Genomic DNA, 23788 nt, shown 5'->3' with positions numbered 1-23788 from the left:
ACACCTGTTTCTCATAATTCCATGACACTCTCTAAGATGGTATCATTGGGCTTATGTGAATGAGATTTCGTTGAGAATTGATTGTTTTGAGTAGTACATTCTGTGTGGTGAAAATAATAAACACAATAATAGTGTTGGTTCTTCCACCCATTGGCATAATTATTCGAAACCCTTTTATCATTGACATCCAGATATTTCTAGCCTCTACAAATAAAGTTTAATTTGAGCACATCTACGAATGCATTGCGCTCCTCTTGAAGAATATAATATTCTATCTTATATTCTATGATTTCCCTAATGATAGAGTACAATTTGAACTTACAGAAAACACAAACACAATGGATGTTACTTGATTGCTACTTGCTTTCCTATCGATGATTCCACCACGATTAGTCTGAGTCCAATCAGGAACATTCGAAATCTCAGTAAATTCCAAACAGTCAAAAAGCGGTGAAATTGATTATTCAAATTATGTGTACTTTATTTCGAATTCTAACTTAAACATTCAATAAGCTGAATGATAAAAACATCACTCAATCCAAACTGTCGCAAAGTGGATGGAAATGAAAGCGACTTGCTAAATCCCCATCCGGCCTCCCGGTTTTCACTGGTAGTGCATTGAACTGCGTGAAAATCGAAATAACGATTTATGCCTGCAAATGGAAAACAAACAGTCAAGGTTTTCCGCTTCGCATGGCTTCCCTTTCGGCATTCAGTTATCGTTTGGGATGTGCCTACCCCCTGCTACAAAGTAGATTCAGGTTTCACTAATTGGTTGGCCCGCTTGCTTACACGTCTTGTTGGTAGGAGGAAGAGAAGGACGAAAGCATTGGGTGTGTCCGAGGGTTACCGGAAGCTGATGTTAGTGAAATCGGAAATCACTGTATGCACGCTGTAGGAGCTTTGTGTGCATAATGACATGTGATGGTGCATTATATACAGACCGTTGCACGAAGCGACTAAACTCGACTAAAACCAGGAATATAAAATCGGCGACTCGATGATCGAGGTGTGAAGAGCGTCTATAGAAGTTAAACGAAACAGCAATGCATACCGCTCTGAGTCCTATAATAGCACTTTTGTTTGTTTTGTATGTAAGACAAAAACTGATGACCGGAAACGTATGCAGAGTGCATGAGTGAATGAACCTTTACTACTGATCCCTTTAATCGCTCTTGAAATAACGAAAACGTGACCCGAAGTGGGTCTAGTCATTGTAAAATAATCCTAAAAGAATACTGAACCCAACGTTTTCAATATTGATTGGTGGTGATTCGATTATGAAGCGGATTAGTTGTTCGTGCTTCCATTCATTCTTTTGCATTATGGGAAGCTTAAACTCAAAACATTCTGTGCTCAAGCTAGAGGAGGGGAATGAACAATTGTACAATCGTAGTTGTTCTGATTTATTCATTTTCAAACAATTTCAATAAGTTTTCTATCAAATGTTCTACAAAAAGAGATCAAATAACTTGGGCTGTGTGATAAAAACAATCTCTGATACATCTCTAACGTTGTTATTATCGTGTTTTGATTTGCCCAATTTGTGATCTTCGGACTGTATCGATCAAAAGGAGTATCTAACGTAGCAGCGGAATACACTTTGAATACATTAATGCCACTGCGAAAACATGCGTAGCTATCCACTGTACATATCATTCCACCCAAGGGAAATAACCAGAATCAGAAAATGAAGGTATAAACATTGACTTCACTCTAGTCAACCCCAGTTTCGCACTTGTTTCGTAGACAACAGTATTTCGTCATGCTGAAATCACATACAACAATTTTGGACATACGGCGTTGGTTTTCATATCCTTAGGAATGAATGGTCTGCCGGAAAAATCGCCAACAAATCCCCAAAAATGCTCCTAAATTAACACACGCTCTCTCCCAGAAAAAAAATGAAACAAATAAAAGTCGATAGGCTTTTGCATGATTTCAGATATCTGGAATAATTTAGAATGCATCGAACTTAATGGAATAACTATTTAGTTAATGTTTTGATGGTGAATAATTGAGTCATTTCGTGTGTTGTCATTGGGACAAGTCGGGAATGATATATTAGGCTGTCAAAAAAGTCCTGCGGTACTTTTTTTGAATTTTCATTTGTTCATAAAATTAGTTACAATCATCTGTTTTAAGTCAAAAATGCGCCGTTTTGTTCGATGACTTGTTCCCAACGATATGCCAACTTCATAATACCCCTGTTATGGAGCTCGCTTCCTTATTGGCAAAAAAAACTCGGATAGCCAATTTTCACAGGCCTCTTTTGTGGCTAACTTCTGACTACCTAGCTCGTTCGCTATGGACAAAAACAGGTGGTAGTCACTTGGTGCAAGGTCCGGACTATACGGCGGATGCAAAAGAACCTCCCATCCGAGCTCCCGGAGATTCTGGCGGGTCACCAAAGAAGTGTGTGGCCTGGCGTTGTCCTGATGGAAGACAATGCGGCCTCTGTTTATGAAAGATGGCCTCTTCTTCATGAGTGCTACCTTCAAGCGGTCCAGTTATTGGCAGTACAGGTCCGAATTGAGCGTTTGGCCATAGGGAAGCAGCTCATAATAGATTATTCCTTGACAATCCCACCAAACACACAGCAGAACCTTCCTGGCCGTTAATGAGGGCTTGGCCACCGTCTGAGCCGCTTCAGCGGGCTTCGACCACGATCGTTTGCGCTTCACGTTGTCGTAAGTGACCCACTTTTCATCGCCAGTCACCATCCGCTTCAGAAACGGGTCGATTTTGTTGCGATTCAGCAGCGATTCACATGCGTCGATACGGTCAAAGATGTTTTTTGCTTCAACGTGTTATGGGTGCCACACACATATCGAGCTTCTTTGTGAATCCAAGCTTCTTCAAATGGTTAATAACGGTTTGATGACTTATCCCCAGCTCTTGGCCGATGCTACGGCTGCTACTATGCCTGTCTTTCTCGGCTAATTCAGAGATTTTGTCGCAATTTTCGACGACAGGCCTTCCGGAGCGTGGCGCATCTTCGACGACCTCTACACCAGAACGAAAACTTTGAAACCATCGTTGTGTGGTGGAAATGGAAACTGTATCGGGTCCATAAACTGCACAAATTTTATTGGCAGCTTGAGATGCATTTTTGCCTTTGTCATAGTAGTACTGTAAAATATGTCGGATTTTCTCTTTATTTTGCTCCATATTTGCGACACTATAACTCACGAACGACTTAACCAAACAAAATACTGTCAAGGACTATATTATATCAAAAATACCTTTCCAACAAGCTATACTATGACTCGATACAATGAATACAACTAGAACTACGCGCTTACAACGACACTTGCGGAAATATCGCAGGACTTTTTTGACAGCCTAATATAATTGATAAATCACATTTTTATTTTAAATTTTGATGATGTACTAACTTGAAATACAGTGTATCAATGTACCTTTGACACTGAAACACAAATTTCTACATTACTCGAGAACTAATTAACCAAATGAAACGGAATTTGGCATGTGAAGGTTTTAGGGTGCAATAAATGATTCTATGGGGGCTCCTCCCCCTCTCTTAGGGGGGGCTGCCATACAAATAAAACACAAATTTCTGCATTACTCGAGAATTGATTAAGCAAACGAAACCAATTTAGGTATATGGAGCCTTTAGGGCGCAATAAATGTTTTCACGGTGGCTGGACACTCCACCCCTCTCTCTAAGGAGGGCCAGCTAATCAAGAAAAAACCAAATTTGGCATGCGAAGGTTTTAAGGGACACAAAACGTTTCTATGGCGAATAGACACTCCTCCCGTCTCTCTGAGGGAGTCTCCCATACAAATGAAACACAAATTTCTACATAACTCGAGAACTAATCAAGCAAACGAAACCAAATTTGGCATGTGGAAGTTTTAGATTGCTATAAATGTTTCTATGGTGGTTCAACACTCCTCCCCCTCTCTTATGATGGGCTGTCATACAAATGAAAAACAAATTTCTGCATAACTCGAAAACTAATCAAGCAAATGGAGCTAAATTTGGCATGTGAAGGTTTTAGGAGGCACGAAACCTTTCTATGGTGAATAGACACTCCTCCCCCCTTTTAGGGGAGAAGAGGGGAGGGGTCTGTCTTTATTTTATCATATTTTCTGTATCAAACATTTATTCCATGTAACAGAAAAACATGTTATTTGCAAGTGGTTGAAAAATCTTGAACGAGAATTGTGTCTGACAATAATCTGATATTATAATGATGAGTTTTGGTAGAAGTACTAGGAATTTTATAGTTAAAGGTAAATTCAACGGGGTCGATTAGAAGATCAATCAATGAACAGTTCTGCGATTGGATTCATGAACTTGCGCTTATTAGGAAACGTGAATGTTTGAAGGTATTGATAACAGAAAACAAATTTTGGGCGGGACGAAGTTTGCCGGGTCAGCTAGTTATGAATAAAAACAAAAAAGTACTCTGCAAAGAGCAGCTCGATGTAAATTTTCGTCTGCAGGAAATAAGATTCTCATTGTTTTCGAGTAATTTGTTGGGATATTTTTCGTCAAGTTAGTGTTTTACCATCAATTTTCTTCCAGTTTTCGAATCAGCGGTAAAGTTTTCTCATTTTTACTCCAGGAATATTGATGAAAAAAATACTAATCAAGTCGGATTAGACGGACTCTCCACAAACATTTTGTTTTGAAAACAATTCGATTATCTCCTCCTTATTTATTTTACAGATGCCCGATAGCAGAGCGGTTTTTAAAACGTAATCCGAAGTTGTAATTTTTTTTTTCTGTATTATAGTGACTTTCAACACACAACACATTCCATTTCGGAAGAATGTCGGGAATGGAAATTGAACTCGTGAAGGGTAAACGTGACGTTTACCCTTCCCCTATAGAGACGTCTGTGGCTGCAATGTGTGCGTGTGTGTTTAGAAGAAAAGATGCGTTACGTGCATTGGTAATGAGGACACAGAGTTCGATGTATGGCTAGCTATTGTACTCGCGAGAACAAGAATGATTCATTAGTCAACCATCTTCAGCTGCTTCTATAAAAAATGACCCTTTTCAGGGCCACCAAAACTTTCACTAAAAAGTTATTCCAATAAGTTAGATGCATTCTAGATCATTCCTGATATCCTAATTATGAAAAAACCTACTGGCAATGTTAATATTTCGAAGCCAAGAACGAATCCAGTCAACTGTTGATACCCTGTTCTGAAGTAAAGCGTATTCCACTCAAAGCGTTCTGGATCGATTAAATCTAATGGTAGTTCCAGGGACAAGACCTGGTCTGTAAGGCGAGTGAACCCGAAAATTTTCCAACAAAACGGTGTATATTTGACCCGAATGGGGCAAACCGAAGCATATTAAAAATAGTTTTGAATTTCACCCAAAAATAATGGATTACTTTTTCCCAACCTAATATGTGAAGATATCTGAAATCACAGCAGCAGTTTTGGTCATATAACTATTGCATTCGGAATCTACGAAAAACATTACGAGTAACGTCGTAGTCGTAGTCGAATGAACAAAATGAAGAAGCACAATACACGATGGTAACTATAAAAGTCGCATGACATCCTCACTGCTGTCGTTAATACTACATGGACTGAAAAGGCCCGGGATTTTTAATGAAAACAATCGTTTGTTGGACAAAGCTTTATTTATTCCTCAGCATTAGTTTCTTTCGAGAGCAATACACTTGGTGTAGCGAGTTTCCAACATTTCGATTCCCTTTTTTTAGTACGAAACGTCTAAGTCTTCGAAATATGCCTCAGTGCCACTCTGCAGACTTTCTATTGGACCCAGGAGTGTGTTAATGGATCCTCGTTTCATCCATCGTCACAAAACGTCACAAACGAAGTCCACTCGATTACACTTCAACAACGCCAAATCCGCTGTTGAATTATCAACGCACCGCTGTTTTTGGTCGACGGTCAGCAAACGCGGAACCTATCGCGCGGATAGTTTTTACATGTTCAAAATGTCGAGCAAAATGTATCTCACTCATTCTTTTGAAATGCCTACAGCCTCAGCTAACTCGCGTAACTTCACTTTACGATCATTCAAAACGAGTCGATGCACTTGTTTTACGATTTCTGGATTCGTTGCCTCTTCTGGCCTTCCAGAGAGAGAGGTGCATCTACGGTGCTTGTACGGCACATTTTAAATTCACCAAACTACCACCAATAAACTGTTGTTCTCGAAGGAGCAGAAGTGGAATAACATTTCGTCAACCACTGCATTGATTGTTCAGGAGTTTTTCCCATAAAAAAACAATGTTTGATCAAAATACGATATTCCTATTTTTCCATTTTCTGTATGAATACTCAGGTAGTGACACTTAAACAACTGTAGTGCGTGAACAAATAGACGAAATATCATGAAACTTCACACAAAAGCTAGTGGTAGATAAACCCTTCGAAATGAATCTTGTTGATTTTTAGTGGTGCCATCTGTTGAAAAATCCCGGATCTTTTCAGCCCATGGAGAAGATTAATAGAAAGGCTGTCATAGGAAAATATAGGCAACAGCCTTAGGAATACATTTGGTATGCCTGCTAAAACGGATCTCAACATCTTATTTTCCAACTGTTATGGCAGAAGTGATGGGTAACGGTCGTAAAACTGCCAGAAGTGGTGTCAATGTATTTTTTTTTGAATTAGACAATTAAAATTGCTCGAGAACAGAACAATCCAGATGATTCTATGTGCGTTTTTTTTACCAAGCACATTACAAGCGGCTATGTCTGAATACCAAAAGATGATGCTCAATATCGCGTACAACATATATAGTGCCATTAATAAAATCACTGCCACCCAAATTAGCATGGTTTCTGTGCAACAAAATGTTCGTGCATGTGAGCTAATTGCTACTAATGGGAATTACCACCTGATTTGTGGCTTGTATTCATAATGAAGCATGATGACCCCTTCTACCCGAGAGTGCTACTTTCATTGAATTGTTAATTCCAAAACGGGGTATGGATGGCGAATGGCGTCGATTAAAGGGTGTGTCACATCAAATTGCATCACGGAAAAAACGCTGTAGAAATTCGCCCAGTAGACCGATCCTTTTGAAAATTTTAGACAGTAAAATAAAAACCATTAAACAACTTTTGGCATTTTCTTTTTATTCATACTTCGAGCCCAAGCCCGTATGCTCGCACCTTCCTCTTTACCCCGTCCATAAGGTTCTGTACAACGTCAGGTTGTAGTTTTTTTTGAACAGAAATCCATTTTCTCTTGAAGTCCGCCTCCGATTTGACAACTTTTGGGTTCTTCCGGAGGGCCTGCTTCATAATCGCCCAATATTTCTCTATTGGGCGAAGCTCCGGCGCGTTGGGCGGGTTCATTTCCTTTGGCACGAAGGTGACCCCGTTGGCTTCGTACCACTCCAACACGTCCTTTGAATAGTGGCACGAAGCGAGATCCGACCAGAAGATGGTCGGGCCCTCGTGCTGCTTCAATAGTGGTAGTAAGCGCTTCTGTAGGCACTCCTTAAGGTAAACCTGCCCGTTTACCGTGCCGGTCATCACGAAGGGGGCGCTCCGCTTTCCGCAAGAGTAGATCGCTTGCCACACCATGTACTTTTTGGCAAACTTGGATAGTTTCTGCTTACGAATCTCCTCCGGAACGCTGAATTTGTCCTCTGCGGAGAAGAACAACAGGCCCGGCAGTTGACGAAAGTCCGCTTTGACGTAGGTTTCGTCTCCATTACCAGGCAATGCGGCTTCGCAGCATTTCGGTGTACAGATTCCGGGCTCGCGTCTTCCTCACCATGTTTTGCCTTTCGTCGCGGTTAGGAGCCTTCTGAACCTTGTATGTACGCAGGCCCTCCCGCTGCTTGGTCCGCTGGACGAATGAACTTGACAAATTCAGCTTATTGGCGACATCCCGGACCGAACTTCTCGGATCACGTCTAAACTGCTTAACTACGCGCTTGTGATCTTTTTCACTGACGGAGCAACCATTTTTGCCGTTCTTCACCTTCCGGTCGATGGTTAGGTTCTCGAAGTATCGTTTTAGTACTCTGCTGACCGTGGACGATTCCCAGCATCTTACCGATGTCCCGATGTGACATCTCCGGATTCTCGAAATGAGTGCGCAGGATTAATTCACGACGCACTTTCTCGTTCGACGACATTTTTCCAAATTTACGAAAAATTTACAGTGAAGCATGGCCAACGTGATCTATACACTCTTATCTGATTATAAGCGAAAGCTGAAGATATAATTCCTAAAAATTAAATTTCTACAGCGTTTTTTCCGTGATGCAATTTGATGTGACACACCCTTTAATAATATGCAGCTGTATTTACATAAAATATTATCCGTAGGATAACGCAACATGCGATAGCCATATACGAGATCGGTAGAGTATGCCATTTTATGTGCTTTTTTTCTCCTTGTTGGATTTGAACCACTGCATCCATTATTTTGAACTATTGTAGTATGCCCCATTTTTTTCTACTACGCTTCAAGCTTATCTACTGCTTATTGATGAAGAAGTAGACTGAATGCTATAACGGGATAGGCGCCAATCAGGAATAATTTGTCTAATGAACCTTATAATTCTGATCGGCGACTCAAACCAAACTTTCTCGGGCTCCAGAATAGCTCTATCAAGGTGTTGAAGTCTTCATCTTGTTAGAGCTCCGTCATTTCAGGGCAAATGTTCCGAGGCACATATCATCTTGCACTAAACCTAAGTTATTGAGATGGTATTTTCTCGGGCAGTGTCCTGTTACAAGACAAGTGATTGTGCTAAGATCTTTCTTATTAGGACTCAGCAATTGTTGAGTAATTTTAATACTCGGCGTGATATTTTTTTTACTGGTTAAGTTGTACAGCCATCCAATTGACCGTCACTTCCCGGTTTTCCCATTTTTTCAGCTCACTCTACAACACACAATCAAAAATTCATGTGCTTACATGTTAGCTTGTCCAGCATCTTAATTTCCTGTTCAATGCACCATACTATGGTCGCTCGTCTTTTATGAACTAATGAGTCACTCTATGATCACCTCCAATCATCACGATGATATTTGTTGTAAAACGGCTGCAAATGATGTACTTAAATATTTCGACAACGAGACGTATATTCGTGTCGATGGAAAAGCAATTTGGAGTTGTCTATTTCGAGAGCACGTTACTCAAACCATCAAATATCCATCCTCAATGTTGCAAATTGAAAAATTTGTTCGTTCTTCAAGCTGAATTGCTTTTTCAGGAGATTTTTTTCTGATGAAAATAAGTTCAACCTGGATGGGCCCTTTTTTATTTTATGCTCATATATAAGAGTGGATCCATACTTATGGAACGGATAGTATATCGGACCTGCTTCCGTCATAATGTTTATTTTCATTCACCTCAATAACATTCCTTCTACGTGAACGGACAATCATAGCTTGGTTGTGCATTGTTGAGTTAATTATATTGAAAAACAACCGAAATGTTCGTGTGGCGGTATTCTGAATGCCAAATAATGTATAATGATTTAAATATACTTTCCCTCTGATAATGCGATATTTCATTCTTTGCATCGTATAAAAAAACTCTTTCGTTGTATTATCCTTCTTTTATTCTGCATAAGCAAACAAAGGATGATAATTACCATACAGAAACATTCATTCGGGTGGGGATTGCAGCCGTTTACAAATCTTCGGCAGTATTCAAATCAAATCCACCTATCGCTCTTATCAGAGGACAAGAAGTCACAATAATTAAGGTGAATTTTCAGAGGAGATTTACGTGAATCCCTTTAGGAAATACATACGCCCATTGAATAGCTTCAAAAGAATATTCGATTTTTTCCCTGAAATAATCCGTTTTCTTGTTTCAGAAAGCTTCGATTGTCTGTCGGCCAACAGATGACAAAAGTACTGAGACCGCTTCAACCGGAACAGGTGGAACAAATATGCCCCGGAACACGCATGAGTTATAACTCTGCGAAGGGGGTTTTCTTTAGATTCATTAATATTGATGTAGATTGCGACCGGGCGACCGAGCTTACCCAGGTAACACTAACAAATTACATCGCATTTGTTTTACTCCTCTCATTCGTATTTGGTCCTGCATAAGCTGAGCGAGCACACGCTTTGTTTACCCCTGTTGATCTTGATGAATGTATTATTGAACCACATGAGACACTCTTGCGAAGTTATGATTTGCTTTTAAGAACTGGATTCTCAAAAGTAAGTTGCTGTAGAATGTTGTAGAATGTTGAAAACAGACCAGTGTTTATCAATTACTGCAGAATTTTCTGGCCGAGTTCTGTTTTAAGTTCAGCATATGCTAGGAATCTCTTAGTCCTCACAATTCGATTTGCACTCTCCATGGACCAACTTTCTACAATAGTTATATGCACTGAGGGGGGAGTCTTCTTTTCAATACATTTTCCTACCGATCGAGATGAAGTTCTGGAATATTTGATGCTGGATGCTGAAAAATTGTTGGTATGCAAATTGGCACTGAGGGTTTTCTTTTTCCTCTCAGTACACCCGCAACCAGTTTCTACGGATAAGTTCACTCTCGAGGGAGTGAACGTATTTATTCATCGTCTCTTTTGGGTAAGTTTGACCTACAGTCAATCGCAAAATTGAGTGTACACACTTGGTTGGTTCGGTATTTTTAAGTTTTTCGGGGTTAAAAAATAAATAGCATAAAACGACTTGTATTCATTGAATAATTGATACTTTTTACTCTTATGCAGTGATAAGAAAAACAATGGTCACATTTTTACTCATTCTTAAATAAACAAACAAAAAACCTTCAATTCAGACGTGGCAGAAGTGTACAGTTGTATAGTTCAAGTTTTTCATTAAATGGAATCGAAATTAATTCAGAAATGGTAATAGATAACAAAAATCAATTCTCTAGTGTTTGGTATGGCCCTTTTTTGGCATCCAGCATTACTTACAAGAGCCGTGGCATCATTTCTGCGAGAGTTCTGGTCGCTATAGACGGATACTCTCCCAGATCACCTTAATCGCCGTTTTGAGTTCCACTTCGTTTCCTGGATTTTTATTCTTCAGACGGTTCTTGATTTCCCATAATAGATGCTCAATAGTATCCACGTTCGGTGATTGCGAAGGTGTTTCGAGTTGATTGAGACATTATTGAGCAGACATTCCCGTACGATGAGACCAGTTGGCTCCGGGTGATTATCCTGTTGAAAGTCGTAATCACGAGGGAAACCCAATTTCTACACGGGAGACTGCAGGTTACATTTCAAGATATCCGATTGAGTCATCTTGTCCATCGCCGAATTGATGAACTCCATGGTTCCAGTTCCAGAAGCCGCTTTTGTACTATACATCAGCTGACTGCCGCCAGCGTGTTTTTACTGTGGGAACCAAATGCTGTACCTAGAGCACCGATCCTGGTTTCCACCACACCATCTGTCTTCCATCCGATTCAAAGAGATTGGTTTTCGTCTCACCCGTATAAAGGACTTTGTTCCAGATTGTTCCTGTATGCTACTCTCCGGACAGTGTCTGAGCAGACAGGTCTTCCAATGGTCCCTGCTACTTCGTTAGTCAAGTTGAAAGAAGAAATGTATTCAAATGATTTTGGACCAAATCAATGGAGAGTATCGTCAAGTAGCATTTGTACACTCAATTTTGCGATTGACTGTATTTTGTAACGGAACGCTAGTTGTCTTCAATCCCAACCGCTCCGCAATACGATAGTGGTTTGCAAACAGGACTTTGTTTGTCTAAAAAATTTGTTTGGTTTTCTCTCCCTCACGTTTTAAGTTTGAGGCAAATGTAGGGATACTCTTGTTTATTTTTGTTGTTTGTTGCTTGTTGTTTCAATTTTCAATAGCCGAAAAAACAATGTGATCGTAGAACAGGTGGTAAATGAATTCAGTGTAGATAGTTGTTGAACGAGCATAGTCGTTTCAAATAGATAAAGTAAATTTGGCACCAAGTTGTGGGCAACCTAATTGGATTCAGACTCAACCATCTCAACAACAAGGCCGTGGCAACTATATTGCAACCCACAAAAATTGTTTTTTCGCCGTACTTGGAATATTATTCCAATATTTTGCCTAACCAAAACTTCTAGAAATATCTTGAAATACTCTAATTGTTTTAGGGCCGCTGAAAATTAACGATATTAACTTGGGAGTTATTTCGATGTAGAAAAACCGCTATTGTAGAGCGCCGGCAGAAACTTCTGTTCAAATTCGTTGAAAATACTTTATCAACGTAAGCGTTCTATTTAGGATCTACTATATAAGACCATGCAGTTTTTCAAATGAGATAAATGGTGAATTGGATGTAAAATTCAAATTTCAGATGTCAAATGTTGTTTAGATTTTTTCTTCACCAAAGGCGCAGTAAAGTGAGCTTACAAGTCTGCGGAAAACTGTGTTTTTGGGGTTAACGGGCAGTGGCAACTATATTTCCACCAATTTTTTCAACTATTTCAATGGTTTATTTTTTATCAAAGGTAAACATGTGTTCTTCCTCATATAAAAATTATGTTCTCTGAAGTTTGAGTCGATTTCTTGCCTAGTTTCTACGGCCTTATAAAGGGTGAAGCGAATAATCGATGAAGACTCCATATTTCCATATTTTCCATATTTTCCATATTTCCAAATAAGATTAGATTCGCCAACACCAGATCGATTCCCTCCCGTCGGAGAAAGGAACGGTGTGTGAGCGCATCAGCAAACATCAGGCTGCTCCGTCGTTCCATTAGCATAGCTGTAAGGTCATATATTTTGTGAGTACCCTGATAACGAAACTGTATACACATAGAGAAGGGTTAAGAGTGACATCATCGATGAAAGATAACAGTTCGGCTGAAAAGCTTATAAGGTAACACAGTAAAACTATTTTTTTTTTTGCAAAATTCAATTTTATTATTCAACATAATTGCCTTCGAGGGCGATACAGCGATTGTAGGAATCTTGTAACTTGATACCATTTTTATAGTACTCTTTCGGTTTTCCTCAAAATAGGACTCAGTTTCGGTAATAACTTCATCATCGGTCTCAAATTTCTTTCCAGCGAGCAATCTCTTCAGGTCCGCAAACAGAAAATAGTGGGAGCCAGATCTGGAGAATACGGTGGATGCGGAAGCAATTTGAAGCCCAATTCATGCAATTTTGTCATCGTTTTCATTGATTTGTGATTTTTCCATTTTCTTCACAATTACAAAAGTTGCTTCACTCTCAATGCTGTAACTCACCAACCAATCGACCGATTGCTGTCAAATTTTGACACGTATCCATTTAAAGATTATGAACTTTTCAGCCGAACTGAAAAAATAGGCAATTTAAAAAAAAGTTTCTGGATTAGTTTTAATTTACCAATTTGGAATTTCATTTGTTTTTATCCGCTTTTTAAATTTTTGATTGGTCGATTTGCTTTTAATGAAATCGGAAACTTCGGATTGGTTTACGTGAAGTGAAGGTGGATTCTCTTAAAAGCTCTTAAAAGAACGGCTCTTGAATGAACCACGGTTCAGAAAAGACCCACGGTTCTTTTATAAGCCGTGGCTCTTTTTTGAACCGCGGTTCATTCAAGAGCCGTTCATTTGAGAACCACGGTTCAAAAAAGAAATGCGGTTCATAAAAGAATCGTGTTTCTTTTAAGAGCCGACTTATTGGTAAAGCACCGTGGATCGTACGCTAGTTCTGGCGGAGCGTGGCTTGCGGCATTGCGGAAGAAATATATGTTTCACATGCTGCTGTTTAAGCGGTTTTATTTAGTTTGTATGTTTGTAAATTTTGGTGGATTACGTACTTTCTCGAAACCCCATAAGAATGGGTATCAAATGAAAGGTCTTTACTAGTAGAACACAGTTATTTATGGAAAATCTAAATCCAAAATGACGACCGTTACAAAATGGCAGACTACATTTCCTCTGAAAACTCCATCATATGGGTATCAGATGAAAGGGCTCGACTAGTAGGGCACAGTTATTTATGATAAATCCAACTCCAAAATGGCCGATTACTTTTTTCGCATATGGGTATCGAATGAAATAATTTGATTAATAAAATACAGTTAATCATGAAAACATTCCATTGGAAAACATTTTTAAAATTTTTGGGATGTAAAGCGGGGAGAAAACTGTGTCGTTATCGAAAACTGCTATACTCTCCCGACTGATAATTCGACATTATCAACATTATATGAATAATAAGCAATCAGTTCTAGTGATTATAAAAAAGCTCTGTAATGAATTGATTTCGGAGCTGGTAATGTTTTTTACAAATCCTGAGTCAGACGAATTAGTAGCCTAACCAATACTGCTAGATCCTCGCTTCAAGCAGCAAGGTTTTGGAGATAGCAGAAATTACAGCTATACACACTAGTCGTTGATAAGGACGCTGAAATGACGTCCATAGAATACACGCCACGAAACTACTACAAATCGTTGGTGGTGAAGCACGGTCATCTGTATGGGAGGAGTTTGATGCATTGGTTGGCAATCTTCGATCATCACATGATCCAAAAGCTGTTGCAATATCTATTGTAGATAAATATTTTGCGGAACCACATTTGCTGAGCGACCTTTAGCTTTGGTGGAATAAAAGGAAATCTATCTCTCCCCGGCACTACAATTTTTTTTTTTTGAAAAAAAATTGTATTCCGGTGACTTCAGTACCATGTGAGCGAGTTTTTCCGAAAGCAGGACAAGTTTGCAATGAAATATGTAGTAGACTTTTATCAGATAACATTGAAAAGATAATGTTTATAAATAAAAAAAGAAGATTATTGTGATGGAAATGTATCAGAGAAAACCTACAGTAAAGTAATATTTTTACTTCTCTCTGCACTGATCATTGTTTGAAACTTAATTTTTTTTTGTCTTCCGTTCTTTACATATCCAAATAAACCATTTCTTAAAAAGAGCCTTCGAGCCTCAAATGAGCCTGCTCTTTTCATTGAGCGCACGGCTCTGAGCCGCTCACTGAAATGAACCGTTTTGCCCATTCCTACCTTATATTGTTAAGAAAAAGTGCTACTTTAGTAATGCTGATTTTTTGTGAAGTCCTTAAAAGATAAATGCATATGATTACCATAAAATCCCCAAAATTACAGTATGTGTGCCTCTCATGATGAGGGTTTTCTATTCTATACATTTTGATTTACAGATTACAGGTTGTTGTTCGATCGATTGTTAACCAGATTGATTATCTACCATGCTTGGAACATTTATATTGCATTTCCCACACGTTCCTTTAACCCTCCTGTACTCGCGTGCAAAAATCGTAACACGTATACTCGCGCACGGTGTAGCATATCGAAAGTTGTGCTTCTCTGTAATATTGCTATTGTGTATTTTTTAGATTTCATTGGTATTTATTTGAAGAAGAGGGTGTAATTGGTGGAAAAACTCCAGAAAATATATTTTCTCCGGCTGCATTCAGTTTTAATAGTAATCTAATTGAGCCTCTTCAAAACAGAGTATTTTTTTCTTTTTCTTGTTTTCTTGCCGATATTGTTCATTATAAAAAAAATATCCCTGAGATTGTAAGTGTAAAAAATAACCATAATCCACCGATTAGTTTAAAGTTTACTGTGTATAATTCTTCCATAAGTGAAAATCTTTCACAATTGTGTATATGTGTGACCTTTGTTTTTAGCGAATAACTATACGAAAGTCAAACATTTGAATTTTGCTTTTAGGCGTATGAATCTACAATAGTTAATATATGAATCCGTTCAATCCCTTGACAAAAGGGTCTGAAATCAAATAAAAATAGTCCGATAATGACCTTATGCATTATATTCAATAAATATTCCACGCCACTAACATTAATTCATACATTTCATTCAACAATATTCTAGAATATGAAAAAAAAGCACTTGTCCAAAAAAAATACTCCTATACTCGCATCGGTGTCTCAGACCGAAAGTGTTAAAAAAGTAGCACACGTCCCCTTTGTACTAACACATGCGATACGCTAAACGATGACGAACGACGAATAACGAAGCTAGAGAGAATTGCAAAGTCGTAGTGTTGATATTTTCTGAGAAATGAACGAATTATTGATTTCTCGGTCTGACTGACCTATGCGCGAGTATAGGAGTGTTTAGAAGCTTACGATTTCAACAATCTCATTCAACTTCACTTCGTCAACTCAAAAATGAACAGTTTCATTCGATGGTCCATATTCATCCAAAGTTTCATTCATATCTCGTCTGATATCGAATGGCAATATGAATTTTAAATTTACCCATTTTTTCACCAAACAAAGAACACTTCTATTTTAACCTTCCTTTACTCGCGTATAGATCTGACAGACCGAGCATTAATGAGGCTGAATTAAATGACTATTAAAACTGAATGAAATTAAACAAAAAATATTTTCTGGTGTTTTTTCACTCAGTTATGTATTTTTTCATGAATAAATACCAATAACGCTTAAAAAATACACAATAGCAAAATCACAGAGACGCGTACAGTCCAGAGTACACAAATTACTATTTTTCGCGCGAGTATTAATTGCTTCTGAAATACACTTTCCAATCATACTTTTATATTCGAAGGATGCCGCATTATTTCAGTCAGACACTGGGATAGAATAATCACACTCAAAACAAAACAAAAAAATTACAAACTATTATTTTTGTTAATCATTATGTTAATCCTTAAGCATTAATCAATTCTAACTCAATATCAATAAAATAATCATTCCCGCTCTCATGGATATTTATCGTACATTAAGTATGATATACACAAAAACAATCCCACTGTTTAATAATACCCCATGAAGACCACACCGCAACAGTACAAAAACGTAACGCAATGCCAAGCGATAATCATTTTAACCCAAAAATTGTCATACGTTCGCCCCATCATAATTGAATCAACAAAAAATATGCAACTCCCGGCAAGCATATGGCCTCGCTGCTGCGGAAGCCCGTGAAACCAAGATTTTAATATAACATTAACAATGTATGTACATTCCGCACGAACAAAAACCTGTTGATTTAATTATGCGGTACGGATAGACGCTGTTTCGCCACACCAGTTGCTCAGTGGCCCCCTCCAATGCATAGTGAAACACCTGCGAGTCCAGGATCTGTCACAGCTTGTGGCACTGTGCCACAGACAAAACCCAAACAAAGAGAGAGACCGTTATTGGAAAATTGCCTGAAGCTGACCTAGAAAAGCGAGAGAATGAGAGCGCACGAGAATTCTAGACAAAAGAGAGAAAAAGAGTTTTCATCGATGGAATCGAGCAACAGATGAAAGTGCGGGAAAATCGCGATGCGTTATCAGTTCTGTCCGGTCCTTCGTCCTGCTCGGTAGCATCCCATGCAGATGGCCATTTTGCGCTGGAACAGATTGTGCACACTAACTGAACTGGTTTCAGTTCGCTCCCTGGAATTTGACGATGGAGCGCGTGAGCTCCGAAAATAGTTCGTCGCTATGGAAATGCACAATTGAATCCTGTGGACGATTCAAGCGTGCACGGAACTGTGATTTCCGTTCGACAGGGAAAAGACACCTGTAGCTTGGCGGCAACGATTTGCATACGATCGAATACAGAGTGAAGAAGGGGATAGACGCAATGTGATTAAGTATTTTTAGAGAACACTATTGTAGTGACGAAGATTGGTTATTATAATATGATGGTTTCATGATAATCAAACAATACGCACGGTGGAAAAATAAGAAACATGTTCGTTCATTGTTGTTTTTCAGTGTAAGTTGTGTATTTATTGAATGTGGTGCAAAGTGTCCGGATTAAAAAGCTTCCTGATTCAAGAGCATTTCTGTACTCGCTACTAGCAAAGCTGAAATAGAATCATTTCTAGGAAATCCGATTGAAAGTATGGAATATTGGACTGCAGAATAAATATACCGAAAGCCCGCGCGACAAGTGAGCACAAGGATTGACGATGTGGTTCCGGAGATACTAAATCTTGAGCACCATCAGTATATTTATGTACAGCTTATTGGGATGTGATAGAAATTTATTGGTGCCGGAATGAAAAACAACGGAAGAAGTCATTCAGCGGAAAGAGTGGCGAGTGGAAAATGTAAGCAAGGTTTATTTGAATAAACAATGCATCATTGGATGGCAATATGCAATATGCTCACTGGATAAAGTTTACATCAATCATTTATAGCGACAGAAACCGTTTCGGTTTGGAAAATATCTCTTGTGATATAAAATGGAAGCGGATTAATATATGCAAACTATAACAATATATGTTTTCGGTGTCCATTGATAGGGAACATGATGGCTTCTCTGACCGAGTGGCTATTGTGTTAGGGCTTTGGTTTTGACACATATACCATCCTAAAATAGTATTTTTAAGTTATCATTGTTTTTTTCTCTTTTTACACTAATAGTCATTCCATGCCAAACCGATATAGTGGTTCTCAGATTTTCGTTTAAATTGATTTTGTTCCTTATCGCAAAATAGTAGACACATATTTTTTCATTCTTTCATTCTTCCCATTTCCATTTTAAGAAGATCCGAAAAATCTGATAAATGATAACTGTTGATAACTGTTGAAATACTACATCGATTCAGATGATTGACATATCAAATTGAAGCCAATCAGCCTGTTTTGAAAAAAATGTTACACGTGCGGAAAAAATAGTTGTTTTTTTAGTTTACATGGTTAAAGATAGAGGGTGCAGTATTTTTTAAATTTTTTTTATTAAAAGCTACGTTTTTTACATAACATATCCAAAAATAAGAAAGGATTATTGTTTTACGTTTTTGAGATAAGATTTTTCAAAGTTAACATGCTTTGGATATGCAGATAGATTAATGGGGACCCTTTGTCTAATCGAAAAAAAAACCCGTTTAAAAATTCGTACAGCTATACTATATCTCTTTAGGTGACCACATACTTTTGGCCGTAACTTTCCAACGAAATCGAATATCAAAAAAATCTTTTGGGACGACATTTCTAAAGGCATAAGCTTCCCAAAAACAAAACGATTTTTTCGACCTCCCAAACCGGGGTCCACCCTTAATGAAAAATATAAAAGATGAACTATTCTTATTCCGAACCTACCATGTGCTTAGTAAGAGACCAGAGTGCTCTATTAATCAGCCATTCCATGCCAAATCGATATAGTGGTTCTCAGATTTCTATGAAAAGTGGTAGTTTTGTTCTTTTTTGCAAAATATTAGACCCGTGTTTTTTATTTTTTCGTTAGAGTAACCATTTCCATTTTAGGGAGGTCCGAAAAATCAACATTTTCCACTTTTTCCCAAATTGACTTTCTTTAAAAATTCATAACTTTTGAACCATAGAACCAATTTATATGATCGACATATCAAATCAAAGCCAATGAATTTAATTTAAAATATTTAATTTGCAAAAAATATGGATTGAATTTTCGTAATTATTGATTGTAACCGTTTTTTATTGTTTTGATGGGTTTGGACTAGAGGGCGAAATATATTTTTTTATATATTTTCATGAAAGCTGAGCATTTTTTAACATAACATATCTCGATATCAGATATGCTATTGTTTTCCTTTTTAAGATATTATTTTTCAAAGTCAACCGGTGGTCAGAAAAATCATGTTTCCCCTATTATCCAAAAATGACGTTTTTCGAAAATTCATGACCTTTGAACTACTGAACCGATCCAGATGAGCAACATCTCAAATTGAAGCCAATAAGCTAAACTTCTTTGAAAGAATATCACACTTGCGAAAAATTGGATTCTGGTCGCACAGGTCTAGTCTAGTAACATAGGAATATTGAATGAAGACATAAAACATGTTAAATTTGGAAGGTTATATCTCGAAACGAAAAAAAAGCATCTCTGATATCGACATATGTTATGAAAAAAATCCTCAGCTTTCCAGAAAAAAATATTAAAAAATAAAGCACCTGTTTGTAGTCGGCGTAATCGCCTGTAGAGTTAGGCATCCAATACTCGAGTACCCGAGAGTTTATTCATACTTTCGCTTATCACTCGATCATGTTTTCTTATCCCCAGTTTAGTTATCTCGCAGCTACCGAATGAGATAGACGCGAATTTTTCACTCTATCTGGCGTCAAATAAAGTTTCGTGTAATAAAACTTAGTAGATTTTCCATAAAGTTTTCGAAGTGATTTCACCACCTCCGATCACCGATCGATTGGGCTGTGCCACAATACCACCTACTACTGTGCAGCTTCGGTCCATCTTTAGTAGCTTCACTCGCTCCAGAGTAAGAACTGCGCCAGATACAACCGTTAGCAGGTTAACCTCAACCCAGATTTCCTGATCCACGACCACCGTTGGACGTTAGCGAAAAACGGAACCCGACCTGCTCCAACAGCGCACTATATATTTAACCGAGAAAACTATGAAAAACTGACTCAATTAATAATTATAAAAACGAAATCCAAAAAAATCGCAAAAATAGTGTAGCTTCAATTAGATTTATCGAGAATTTGAATCGGCTCAGTAGTTCAAAAGTTAAGAATTTTTGAAAAAAAGGCATTTTTGAGGAAAATGTGAAAAAAAAAATTTCGGGCCACCCTAAATTGAAAATGGGCCCCTCATAAAAAATTTAAAAAAATACGGGTCCAATGTTTTGCAACATAGAAAATCGAAAATCTGAGAACAACTATATCGGGTTGAATTGAATCTAATCAAAATGGATATCGATATGGATTTCCTTATAGTCCGGGAAGGACGTATAATCAATCAAATTAATTAATGAGATACAAAAGTAATCATCGAAATTGATTCTAGTCTCTACGTATAACATGATAGCTAAGGATTATAAATTATAATAAATATTGATAATGCAATCATGTTACTCTCGCTATAAATCAATGTAGGCGCATGATAATTTAATATCGTCTTCAAGGAGATATCGACCACTTTGTGAATAGAATATTGAACCAAGACTGAAATTATGGTAACTTTGAAAAATCATAACTCAAAAACGAAGAAAAAACTCTTTGATTTTTGTATATGCTATGAAAATGTCACATTTACCCGAAACCCACTCACCCGAAAGACAGTTACCCGAAAGACATTCACCCGTATTTCAATCACCCTAATGTATCAATTACCCAAACTGACACTTACCCGAATGCGACAATTACAAGAGTGTAATAGATACCCGAATGTCGAATTTACCCGAATGCGACAGTTACGCGAATGTTGCAATTACCCGTATGTAACATCTACCCGAATGTGATATTTACCTGAAAGAAGGATATATTCGAATAATACGCAAATTTTATTATTAGGAAGTATTTGTATATTTATTTCTGATCAGTGTTATATGAAGCATCATATTTGTCTCGTACGTTCCTTTCCATTCAAAAAGTATTTTTCGTGGGTAGTGCAGTTTGAGAAATACAGGGAAACCTCGATATAACGTACATTTTACTTTCAAAATTGTACTTTGTATCGAATTGTACGTTATATCGAATCATAATAAGAAACTAAGATACATAGCTAATGTTACTTTTTTGTGTTGCTGTTTGGGTAAGATAAGTAAATAACGATGGAAAAGTTCAACTAGAGGATGTAGCCAACCTGTCTCATGATTATATTGTTAATTAAATCTTGATTCATTTAGAATCTGAAATCATGAAACCAACTGTATCTCAGGATTGGTGAAAGGCAAAAAAAATAATATGAAAGTTAATTTTTTTTCAAAAAATATTGTAAAAATTAATGAATTTTGACCATCCTGCCGTCCGTTCCAACCTGACTAAAGGATCATCTCCTATGTTTCAAACAAACCGGGCAATCGGTGGAACGCAGGTTTGCTCATTAAATGGAGACTTTGCCCCCATTACATTAATCACGAAATTTTAAATTCATGTTGCGTGTTGCGTTGGTGGTAAATACGTAAGTACCATTTTTTTCTTATCTATTCTTTTCACATTTTCATTTAAATTTTTATGCTGAAGTTAACTGATGTGTTAACTCATGCTCATTTCTGAATGATCTCTTGGCCTTAAAGAGCAATACGAAAAGGAAAGAAGACCGCATGTCAATTGTGCCTACACTAATTTCTAAAAATGAAACAGCGATGGCTTCAACATCTTTTTCGAATTTCCTCATTACAATTTCTCATTTTACTTCGTAATTACGTAACATGATATTCGACAAAACTCATAATCTGATTTGTCGGAATTTTTCCTTCTTCATTCGGGTAAACATTCCATTCGGATAAATGTCGCATACGGTTATTTGTTACATTCGGGTATTTGTCGCATTCGGGTGAATGTCCATCCGGGCATATGTTGTATTCGAGTGTGTGTTACATTCTGGTAAACGTGTTTCGGGTGAATGGGACACAACCGTAAAAAACCTCAGCTTTAAAGGACAAATATCTCCAATATAGCGCCCTGTTTTTAACCACCTAAACTAGAAAAAACCAAATACAATCAATTAGGTAGGGGAAAAGGGGGGAATTCGGACGACCTAAGCAAATTGCCTAATATTTCCAAACTAATACGGTTTAAATGAAAAATGTCACATTGTATAGTAAGCTACACTTGTTTTCTCTCAATGGATAATGTTTAATCATTATATCAAGCTTTAAAGTACCAAATATATCATAAAATAAAAGAGATGATTTTTGGACATTAAAATTTGATGCGGGGTGATTTGGACCATCTGTGGGGTGATTTGGTCCAGTGTGTGTTTCATCGAAAAAACATACTTATGTTTATGTAAAGTAATTTGGAATAATGTTACAATCAGTAACTGTGTTCTGAGACCAGAAAAATTGGATTCTTCTTCTTCTTTTTGGCTTTAAGAGGGTTTAAATTTTTCAGTTCATTCGCCTCTAAAAATTGGATTGAGACCATCTCGAATGCTGCATGGATTTTTTCACTGTCGTTTGGGCATTTTCAAACACTTTCGATGCTTGGTCAAAGAAAATCCGTTCTTGATGGCCTGCGTTGCTCATTCAGGCTCCTCCTTCTTCCAACGTTGTCTGCCCATGCTGTTTTTGTACTTCAGCGGCATCTGGAATCAATTAGACCAAACAAAAATCTGTAGGACCAATTCACCCCACAAGAACGTGTTCATGTCACCCCACACAACATGCAAAAATTAAAATACAATTAATTTCATTTATTGTTATCAAACTTACAGTTTCGCTACATCAAATTGTTCCTCTTCTGTAGGCGAACAGAACTTTACTGCACAATACAGGAAAAGTTTGTTTAAACAGCGGGAAAAACCTTAAAACCACGGAAAATTCACATTTTTTGACAATCAAAGTGCTTGCTGTGTTCATGCTACCATTTCCTTCCACCTGTCGAATTTTACCAAAGTTTTTTTTACGTTAGTTGCATACGGTTCATTAATAAAAGAAAATAACATTATAAAAGATCCATGTTGAGCCGTACATTTTCAGATAATGGGGTGCTCCAAATCACCCCGTATGTCCTACTCACCCCGTGCTACCCTACATCCAAAGCAAAATCCACCTCTTACACAACTGTAATAATATTTCAAAGAAGACAAGATCATTGGCTTCAATTTGATATGTCGATCATCTGAATCGGTTTTGTAGCTCGAATGTAATGATGTTTTAAAAAAAAGTGAATTGTTGAAAAAATAAATCCAAAAATTGATTTTTAGGACCTCCCCACAATGAAAATGGTCTTTCTTATGAAAGAATAAAAAAATACAGATCTAATATTTTGCGATAGGGAAAATAACTACAAATTTTCACGATAATATGGGAGTCACCATATCATTTTGGCAAGGAATGGCTGAATAGTTATAGTTTAAAAATTCATACAGACATGAACATCGAAAAGTTGTGTATTTGAATATTTCAACATAGAGTTTACAACAATATTTAGATATTCTTGTAGTATATTTTTTTGAAAGCAAAAA

At 37.5% G+C, this 23788-nt stretch overlaps 1 protein-coding gene across 22 annotated transcripts in view; it reads left to right on the top strand.

Annotated features, from left to right (window-relative positions):
* Nucleotides 1-23788, top strand: part of LOC129776386 (voltage-dependent calcium channel type A subunit alpha-1-like) — a 266278-nt gene that overhangs the window by 51270 nt on the left and 191220 nt on the right. Inside the window, exon 1 of one of the 22 annotated variants that reach the window (XM_055781990.1) lies at nt 9972-9986. The exons of 20 other annotated variants lie outside the window; for them this stretch is intronic. The gene's annotated coding sequence lies outside the window, so the exon portion shown is untranslated. Of the gene's footprint in view, nt 1-9971; nt 9987-17345; nt 17985-23788 lie in introns of those variants that run through there. One more of the 22 variants, XM_055781989.1, reaches the window with a different exon arrangement.

Source organism: Toxorhynchites rutilus, chromosome 3 (assembly GCF_029784135.1).
Source record: "Toxorhynchites rutilus septentrionalis strain SRP chromosome 3, ASM2978413v1, whole genome shotgun sequence".
In the NCBI taxonomy this organism is placed as follows: domain Eukaryota; kingdom Metazoa; phylum Arthropoda; class Insecta; order Diptera; family Culicidae; genus Toxorhynchites; species Toxorhynchites rutilus.
The sequence above is the reverse complement of the archived record's forward strand: the minus strand, read 5'-3'. Positions and strand labels throughout refer to the sequence as shown.